This window comes from Somniosus microcephalus, unplaced genomic scaffold (genome assembly GCF_052327205.1).
Source record: "Somniosus microcephalus isolate GS21.2 unplaced genomic scaffold, FLI_Smic_1.0 unresolved_chr3, whole genome shotgun sequence".
In the NCBI taxonomy this organism is placed as follows: Eukaryota; Metazoa; Chordata; class Chondrichthyes; order Squaliformes; family Somniosidae; genus Somniosus; species Somniosus microcephalus.
Window position 1 is genome coordinate 58,319,021 of NW_028225181.1, and position 10,856 is coordinate 58,329,876.

Genomic DNA, 10,856 nt, shown 5'->3' on the forward strand with positions numbered 1-10,856 from the left:
GGGGGCTCTCTATGCGGGAGTCCTCCCTTTATCTATTGGGGACTTGGCCTGGAGGGTGTTGCATGGAGCAGTCCCGTGCAATAAGATTTTAAGTAAGTTCACAGACTCCCAGGCCTCTTGCTATTTTTGCGGCCTACAGCAGTCCGTGTTCCATGTTTATGTGGAATGTGAGAGGTTGCAGCCCCTGTTCCATTATTTGAAGGGGCTGCTCCTTGATTTTTGGCTGCACTTCAGTCCCACGCTCCTGATCTATGGCCACCCGGTGCGGAGGAGAGATGGCAGGTCGGAGGAACTCCTTGTAGGACTGCTCCTGGGCCTGGCCAAAGTGGCCAGAAACAGGTCCAGGCAGCGGGTGGTCGATAGGCCCGATTGCCTGCCTCTCTTCCATGGCTATGTTCGTGCCCGGGTTGCCCTGGAGATGGAGCACGCGGTGTCTGCTGGCATGCTTGAGGCCTTCCGAGACTGGTGGGCACCGCGGGGACTGGAGTGCATCATCACCCCGGCCAATGTGATTTTAATTTAATTTGATAAGTTTTTTTAATTAATCCAGTGTTTTTAAGCTTCTTTACAGTCCATTTGTTCAGCTGGGAGAAGGGGAGGCTCCACTCCGCGATGCAGAGAGCCCTGCAGATGGAGAAGAATGTCAACCAGAGTCTGCTGGATCTGCATAAACTCTCCATTGGGAGCGCTGACCCTCAACTGTGTGAATTTCTGGAGACCCACTATCTGGATGAACAAGTGAAGATGATCAAGAAGCTTGGAGATCACATCATTAACTTGAAGAGACTGGGACCCCTGCCTTGTAGGCATGAGGCCTTGTGACTTTGTACAAAGAGCCGAGACTTGAGCTCTGTGAATGTCATTAAAATAAATAAAAAAATAAATAAATAAACTCTGGGTAGGCCGCGCCGCAGGGTTTATAAAGTTGGAGAACGGTCTCAGGCCCGAATGAGATCCAGTGGCCGAATGTGTTCCGCCAGACGGCAGCGGTGAGGCTTTTTCTCAGTGACAGACCCGGGTTACGCGCCACCATCTTGGTGAAGGAAAGACAGACCGGTTCTACCTGCAGCAGGGCGCATGCACGGCCATCTTTGTACAGGAACAGGGAGTGGGCAGGGCTTCAGGGTCCCAGTGACCAAGAGAGACAATCATTGACTCATTGATTTTATTCTCACTCTGCACACAGCAGGTGGAGAACTGAACCCAACCAGAGTAGAGGGAGGGGGAAAACTGGGAGTGGAGGAAAGAAATGTTGGAGATGGTGCGATGGGTTTGGATTTCAGCACAGGGAGGAGGGAGAGTGTGTGGGATGGGGATTTACAGCTTTGGGGTTAAATGTGTTATTCTGGTAATATTTCTAGATTTGCCATTTTCTGCCCACAGAGCAATCACAGTGCACTGACCAACACCTCAGCTTGTCAGAATAAGGCAGGTGGAACCGAGCCAGAGGCAGTTCTGGGACTTCATCTTCTGAGCATTGGGTTGGGAAAGAAGAATTCCATTGTTTATTGGGCCCTGGCGAGCACTGCCCTCCCTCCCACAATTTTAATATTTTGATGCATCTGTCTATTTATATACTAGGAATGTTTTAATTACTTTCACAGCAAAATGCATTTACTATTAAACCTCCACAGAAGCAACTGTGGTAACAATTGAATAAAACTCAGAGAGTTGTCGGGAGCTGGAACGCTCGACCTGAAAAGGTCATGAGCTGATTCCATCAATGATTTTAAAAGGGAGTTGGGCGGGTACTTGAGGATGAGGATCTTACAGGGTTACGGACAACAAGCAGGGATGTGGGACTAAGCACGAGTGCTCTTTCTAAGAGCCAGCACAGGCACGATGGGCCGAATGGCCTCCTTCGTGCTGTACTTTTCAATGATTCTATGAAAACTAACAGAACCAAAGAAATGATCTTCCTTGGTTATTGATCATTTCACGAAATTTCAACAGAGTTCTCTATACACCAACAACAACTTACCTTTATATAGAGCTTTTAAAACATCTCAAGGCACTTTACAGTAGGGTAATAAGACAATAATCGACACACATACTTTGTTTGTGGTCCAGTGCACTGACACAAAGTTCCTTCACAACTGTAACAATTTTATTACAGTTGCTGTGAAGGCTGTGCTCGCTCTGCTCGTACACCTGGTCTCCAAAGGAGGCAAAACAGGACTAATGCTGCCGAGCTCAGCTCTTTTTGATCAGAAAATATCAACTGTTTTGCCTCGCCAGGAAATGCACAAAAGAGGCAGCAGTGCTCATTGGCTGCCCAGGGAAGTCCTATTTAGATTAAACTCCTTCACCCAGAGGGTGCTGAGAATGTGGAACTTGCTGCCACAGGGAGTAGTTGAGGTGAAGAGCATGGATGTATTTAAGGGGAAGCTGGATAAACACATGGGAGAAAGGAATAGAAGGAGATGCTGATAGGGTGAGATGAAGAGAGATGGGAGGAGGCTCGTGTGGAGCATAAACACCACATGGACCAGTTGGGCCGATCGGCCTGTTTCTGTGCTGTACAATCTGTGTAATTCTATGTAATAAGAGAGGAGAGAATGTTCCATAGAAACTAGAATTATCTGTTCCGAATTTTAATCCTGAACTTACAGTGATGTCTTTTGTAAACTACTTTTACAGGGAATATCTTCGGCCTTTGAATGTGGAAGGAGAAATGTTTGCCTGTTCTGTCTGTGGGAAAAAATTTCAAAGATCAGTGTGACTGGAAAAGCACCGAGACACACACACCCGAGTGAGAGTGTTCCTGTGCACTGACTGTGGAAGGAGCTTTAACCAGTTACTGTGGTAAACCACTTTTATCGTTACACTATAGTTATCACTGTTGTATTGTTATCACCGTTATCACTGTTGTATCACGATACGAGGTCGCCTCTTGTCGCGCTGTTATACCTGGGCTGACCACCTCCGACTCCGCCCATGGCTCCACCTACCTGCCCAGGTATAAAGGTAGTCGACTGGCTGGTATTCCTCCTTGTTGGACCCGATCACCCACGAGGGTGGGCTCTGTTATTTAGTCAATAAAAACCTTTAGTTACATTCCTAACTCGTCGCTTTTTATTGGACGAATTGATAGGTATATCAATTTAATTGACTAAATTTTAAAGATGTCTACTACTGGCCAGCCAGAAGCCCTCCCAGAAGCACAGCCACACCAGCCGGCTTGGCTGCAAGTCCTCAAACCACCGTACCTGGATCTAAACCCACAGGCAGCAAACGCAGCCCTCAACTTCAAACACTGGCTGGACTGCTTCGAATCCTACCTGGAAGAATCCGGCGCCCCGCAGAGATCCAAACTAAGACTTCTGAACGCCCAAGCGAGCCCGAGAGTATACGCACTCATCCAGGACACGACTACGTACGAGGCCGCTATCAACCTACTGAAACAGCAGTACCGCAGCCCGGTAAATTACATGTACACCAGGCACCTCCTAAGATCCCGCCCGCAACAGCCAGGAGAGTCTGTAGCTGAATTTTTACGGGCGCTAAGAGCACTCGGCAGGAACTGTGACTTTAAAGCGGTGACGGCTGTTGAAAATACGGAAGATAATATCCGCGATGCCTTTGTGAAAGGCCTACGGTCCGACTACTCACGGCAAAGACTGCTTGAAGCTAAAGACCTCGACCTGGACAAAGCTGAAGCCCTCGCTCTCTCCCTGGAGGTGGCCCATCAGGACCAGGAGGCGTTTTCCAGGTACTGCTCGCGACCCTGGGACTCGGGCCCAATCCCTACCGCAATACCCTTCGCAGCGCCGCCCCCGGGACCTACCTCAGCGTCGGCGTCCCGGACCTGACCGGGCCCGCCACCCCCGGTACCGGCTCCGACATCGGGCACCCGCGATCGGGCCGCCGGCTGCTTCTTTTGCGGCCAGGAGAAGCACCCGAGGTCGCGCTGCCCAGCCAGGAACTCTACCTGCGCAACCTGCAGGAAGAAAGGCCACTTCTCTAAGGCCTGCAGGAGCGGATCTTCAGAGGCCAGCAGTGCCTCATGCGAACTGTGGGGGCGGCCATCTTCTTTCACGGCAACTGAGGCCAGTATCCCCACACGTGAGTCATGGGGCGGCCATCTTTGATCAAGGCAACCAACCCCAATAGTGCCTCATGTGAGTTATGGGGGCAGCCATCTTCTCCGCCATTTTGTCCTACCTCGTGGGAGACGCCATTTTACCCACCACGCCCGACTGCCACCGGGCCCCCGGACCCGACGACCGCCTCGCCCGCAGACGACAACGACTCGCTTACCTACACGCTAGCCTCCGTCACTCTGGATCAAGCCCGCCCACACCACCTGTCCAAGTCGATGATGGACATCAAAGTAAACGGCCACGCCACGACCTGCCTGTTCGACAGCGGAAGCACGGAGAGCTTCATCCACCCAGACACGGTGAGCCACTACTCCCTCCCTGTCCTGCCAACGCGCAACCGAATCTCGATGGCATCGAGGTCCCACGCCACGGACATTAGCGGCTACTGTGCTGTGACCTTGTCGGTTAAGGGTACAGAGTATAAAAACTTTAAACTCCTCGTCCTCCCCCAGCTCTGCGCTGCCGTCCTACTAGGGCTGGACTTCCAATCCCACCTCCAAAGTGTAACCCTAGCATACAGTGGACCCCTCCCCCCACTCACAGTCGACAACCAGCGAAGGTTAAACCGCCCACCGTGTAACACCTGCAGCCTATCCACCCTCAAGGTGCCGCCACCTTCCCTGTTCGCTAACCTCACCCCCGACTGCAAACCCGTCGCTACCAAGAGCAGGCGGTACAGCGCTGGGGACAGAGCTTTCATTAGCTCTGAGGTGCAGCGTCTCCTGAAGGAGGGCATCATCGAGGGGAGCAACAGCCCCTGGCGTGCCCAGGTCGTGGTCGTTAAGACCAGCGATAAAAATCGCCTGGTCATCGACTACAGCCAGACCATAAACAGATACACCCAGCTGGACGCATACCCCCTTCCCCGCATATCTGACATGGTCAATCAGATTGCACAATACCGCGTATTCTCGACCATCGACCTTAAGTCGGCCTACCACCAACTCCCTATCCACCCTGAGGACCGCCAGTACACCGCCTTCGAGGCGAATGGGCGCCTATACCACTTCCTTAGGGTCCCCTTCGGTGTCACCAACGGGGTCTCGGTCTTCCAAAGGGAGATGGACCGGATGGTTGACCAGAACGGACTGCAGGCCACATTCCCCTACCTAGATAACGTCACCATCTGCGGCCGCGACCGGCAGGACCACGACGCGAATCTGGAGAAATTCCTCCGTACAGCCCAATGGCTGAACCTCACCTACAATAAGGAGAAATGTGTGTTTAACACCTCGCGCCTTGCCATCCTTGGCTGTGTAGTAGAGAACGGACTCATCGGCCCCGACCCCGAAAGAATGCGCCCCCTCATGGAGCTACCCCTCCCCCACTGCCCTAAGGCACTTAAGAGAACCCTGGGGCTCTTCGCCTACTATGCCCAATGGGTGCCCAATTATGCGGACAAAGCCAGACCCCTCATGAAGTCCACATCCTTCCCCCTTATGGAGGAAGCGTGCGCAGCCTTCTCCCTCATTAAGGGAGACATTGCCAAGGCCACTATGCACGCAGTGGATGAGTCCATCCCCTTCCAAGTCGAGAGCGATGCATCCGACTTCGCCCTAGCCGCCACCCTTAACCAGGAGGGGAGACCGGTGGCCTTCTTCTCAAGGACCCTACAGGGCCCTGAGATCCGACACTCGTCGGTCGAGAAGGAGGCCCAGGCGATTGTGGAGGCGGTACGACGCTGGAGGCACTACCTGGCAGGCAAACGATTTACCCTCCTTACCGACCAACGTTCGGTCGCTTTTATGTTTAATAACAAGCTGAGGGGCAAAATCAAGAATGACAAGATCTTGAGGTGGAGAATCGAGCTCTCCACCTACGATTATGATATCTTGTACCGGCCAGGTAAGCTGAACGAACCCCCCGATGCTCTGTCACGAATTACATGCGCCAGCGCGCAAAGTGATAGACTTCAGACCCTCCACAACGACCTCTGCCACCCCGGGGTCACCAGACTTTACCACTTCATTAAGGCCCGCAACCTGCCCTACTCCATCGAGGAGGTCAGGACCATAACCAGGAACTGCCAGACCTGTGCCGAGTGCAAACCACACTTCTTTAGGCCGGACAGAGCAAGCCTGATCAAGGCCACCCGCCCCTTCGAGCGCCTGAGCATCGACTTTAAGGGGTCCCTCCCGTCCTCTGACCGTAATGTGTACTTCCTCAACATTGTTGATGAGTACTCCCGTTTCCCCTTTGCCTTCCCCTGCCCAGACATGACCAGTACCACGGTCATTAAATGCCTGAACAACCTCTTCGCCTTGTTCGGGTTCCCAAACTATATACATAGTGACCGGGGCTCCTCTTTCATGAGCGAGGAACTCCGTCAGTTCCTACTAGCGAGAGGTATTGCAGCAAGTAGGACCACCAGCTACAACCCCCGAGGGAACGGCCAGGTGGAAAGAGAGAATGCGACGGTATGGAAGGCCGTCCTCTTAGCCTTAAAGTCTAAGGGCCTCCCAACCTCTCGCTGGCAGGAAGTCCTCCCGACAGCGCTGCACTCCATCCGGTCACTACTTTGCACTGCCGTTAACGCCACCCCCCATGAACGAATGTTTGTTTTCCCCAGGAAGTCGACTACGGGAACCACTCTACCAACCTGGCTGACCTCTCCGGGGCCCGTCTTGCTGCGAAAGCACGTGAGGGCCCATAAAACAGACCCCCTGGTCGAGAGGGTGAACCTCCTGCACACCAACCCCCAGTACGCCTACGTGGCTTACCCAGACGGGCGGGAGGACACTGTCTCCTTACGAGACCTCGCACCCTCGGGCACTCCGGAGACACCACCTTTACCCCCCCCCACCACCCCCCCAATTCCAGCCCAGGTAGACGGCATGCCGGAACCCCACGAGCCTTCGCCGACCACGCAGACACCAGCACTAACACCGGATAATGCAGCACCGCCGCTGCGACGATCGGAGAGGCTTACGAGGCCTCTGGACAGACTGACATACCAGAACTGGTAGTACACTTCACCCCGCCGGACTCAAATCTAAACAAGGGGTGAATGTGGTAAACCACTTTTATCGTTACACTATAGTTATCACTGTTGTATTGTTATCACCGTTATCACTGTTGTATCACGATACGAGGTCGCCTCTTGTCGCGCTGTTATACCTGGGCTGACCACCTCCGACTCCGCCCATGGCTCCACCTACCTGCCCAGGTATAAAGGTAGTCGACTGGCTGGTATTCCTCCTTGTTGGACCCGATCACCCACGAGGGTGGGCTCTGTTATTTAGTCAATAAAAACCTTTAGTTACGTTCCTAACTCGTCGCTTTTTATTGGACGAATTGATAGGTATATCAGTTACACAGTCTGAAAAAACATTGCACCGTTCACAGCGGGGAGAAACCGTACACGTGTGTGGATGAGGCTTCAACCGATTGTCCAACCTGGAGAGACACAAGGACACCCACACCACGGAGAAACTGTGGGAATAAGGGGACTGTGGGAAGGGATTTAGCTCCCCGTCCCGGCTGGAAACTCATCAATGCAGTCACACCGGGGAGAGGCCGTTCACCTGCTCCAAGTGTGGGAAGGGATTTAGTGAGTCATCCCACCTTCTGACACACCAGCGACTTCACACTGAGGAGAGACCATTCAGTTGCTCTCACTGTGGGAAGAGGTTCAGGCAGTCATCTCACCTCATTGAGTACCAGTGCATTCACACTGGGGAGAGACCATTCACCTGCCCTGTGTGTGAGAAAGGATTCACTAATTCCTCTGACCTTCTGAGACACCAGCGCATTCACACTGGGGAGAGGCCATTCACCTGCTCCGTGTGTGGGAAGGGATTCAGTCAGTCATAGAACCTGCTGACACACCAGCGAGCTCACACTGGGGTGAGGCTGTTCACCTGCTCCGTGTGTGGGAAGAGATTCACTCAGTCATCCAACCTGCTGACACACCAGCGAGATCACACCGGGGAGAGGCCGTTCACCTGCTCAGTGTGTGAGAAGGGATTCAATGTCATCCAACCTGCTGAGACACCAGCAAGTTCACAAGTGACTGCAGAGGTTTGATTCTGCTGTTAATCACATCCAGGACTGAACCATATTCATTCTGACAGTTGGGGTTTGTTTCTGCTGATGTTAATAACCCCTATAACTGGGCTGGATTTTAATATTCTGGATATATAGCTGATTTGAGTTGTCGGGGCTGCAGTGTCCCTTTAAGTACTGCTGTCTGATCTTTCCCCTTAATTTCTGATGAGTGTTCCTGAAATATTTTACGATAAAATTATGAACTTTTACTTCAATCGTATATTAATCTTTGCTATAAAATCTACAATTCATTGTCTGAAAGATTCCATTGACTATCATCTCCAATTAGAAAGTGCTGATTAATCCTCGCTGACAACTCTTACTGACTTGCACATTACACACAGTGGCACCTCCATTATCCACCAGAAAGAAGGGGAATGGGAATCGGTGGAGAATCGAGAGTCCTGTTAGAACCGGGATTTCCTGGTCCTCGTCTTGAGTTCCGTCGTATGAAGAATGATTTCAGGCTCGACGGTTCGGAGAGTTAAAACAACATTTTATTACTTCCAACTGTTCGCAGTGGTCACACAGTATATTGAGGTCTTTTGCAGTACATTCGTGTCCCGAGAGTCACACCGGGTTAGGCACGTGTTGCCAGCATTTACATCCCCGGGAGGTGTCTGACTCTCTTGATGATCCACACGTCTTCTGGCTAAGAGCGAATACCGGTAGGGAAGCCCCTTTTATACAGTGGGACAAGGGTCATTACATCACTTCCCTGGCAACAAGCGTTCTCCAATGGGGATCACTTAAGCCCTTTCAGTTTGGCCATGGTCTGGTCTTCAGTCTGGCGGGCAAGTCCTGACTTGTCTCACTGCTGCATATGCCTTCCTGAAGTACCGGATCGTGATTGGGCACCGCACAATAGCTAGTCAATCATCTTCTAGCTAGCAGTTAAGCCCTTTCAGTGACCTTTATTGCTCGTTAACACTTGGCCGCAGGCTGGGGCAGGTGTCTCTCTTTTCTGCTAGCTTTGCACTTTGCAAAGCTGGGGCTGCTCTTTAATCTAATCTAGACTTCCCTTGTGCAAAGCCATTTTTGTAAGCCAATTCATCGTCCATTTTATTCACATTTCCACAGTCCCAAAATGTTGCCCCTCCCGTCTGGTACAGCAATCCCCTTGGCACGGGAATGGAGACAAGTCCAGTTATTGTGACAGGATGAGTTAAAGGTATTTACTCAGACGGGCGGAAGGTGGGAAGTGGTGTTCCACGGGGATTGGTGCTGGGACCACTGTTGTTCACCATTTACATGAATGATTTGGACTTGGGAATCAGAAGTACAATTTCAAAATTTGCTGATGACACTAAATTGGGGGGTGTAGTTAATACTGAGGAAGACTGCGATAGCATCCTTGTAGAATTATTCAGTTGTGTTCAGTAAATAACACCATTTATTAATTTGCTTTGACTGATCACATCACTATATAGTTATGTGAAAAACAGAAATCATTAAAAGCTCCCAATTTCAGAATTGTTAGATTCAAACTCAACTTCTTCCAAGTACAATCTAACATTTCAAAAATTGTAATGGATGTAGGCGAGATATTAGGACTGTTGTCTAACACAATCCAAACACAGTGACACACAGACAGATGGGCAGGTGTTGCTTCACAGCGAATCCTTTCAAGCCTCACTAAAAAGTGGCAGACTGGCAATCCATTGTTCACTAATGGAGTTGTGATCTTTGTAAATTAAGAAATGGAAATGTGTCAAACAGTTGATTAACAGAGTGGGGCATCATCTTCCTTTGATTTCTATTTCTGACACCAGGCAACAGAAAAAGGTCATTACAACACGACATAAACAGACTCTTCAGGTGTGAGACATCAGACTTCAGAACAACACGTCTGCCAGCTCTGGCCACAAACCTCAGTACAGTCAACCTTTCAGCAGCTGCAGCCCTGATTAAATAACTAGTAGTTTAACATGTCCAGTAGAGCTTTTGTATCAAAATAGAAAAAATGTATTTGTGACACACACACAATTAATAATTCAATCACAATGTGATTGTGAGGATGGATTATCACCTCTTGATACCTTCCATGTCCAGCGGTCGAGGAAGGTATCAAGTGAACCGGTGGACACTGCCTGCTCCCTCTCCAGGGCCACCCAGACAGGGACAAGACCATGGGAGAGAGGCAGGCAGCCAGAGTGACCCCCCATGGGCCCCGCCCATCCTGGACCTACAAATTGCTGTTTTCGCCAGGCCCAAGAGCAGGTCCAGGAGAAGACCCTCCCACTTACCCACCCCCCTCCGCACCGGGCGGCCAAAGATTAGGAGCATGGGGCTAAAGTGTAACCAAGAGTTGAGGAGCAGCCCCTTCAGGGAACTACACAGGGGCTGTAACCTCTCACACTGAATATATACACGGCCCGTGGACTCCTCTAGGCCGCAAAAAACACATCTGGCCTTGGAGTCCGGAAAGGAGCTTCAAATCTGTTGCACACGACAGCTCCCTGCAACAGTCTCCACCCCAGATCCCTAATGGTGCTGGGAAGGACTCCCGCATAGAGAGCCCTCCATTGGGGAACCTCGCCTCCGTCAGACAGCAAGATGACCCGCCAGTCTGATTGAGATTGGGCAATAAACTAAATTAATCAATAAATGACACACAAGCCCGAGTCCCCGGGTCCTCAGCCCTGGTGTGAAGTACGCTGGCCACCAATTTTCCGTTACTAACTCGCACCTCAGGCCCCGCCCAGT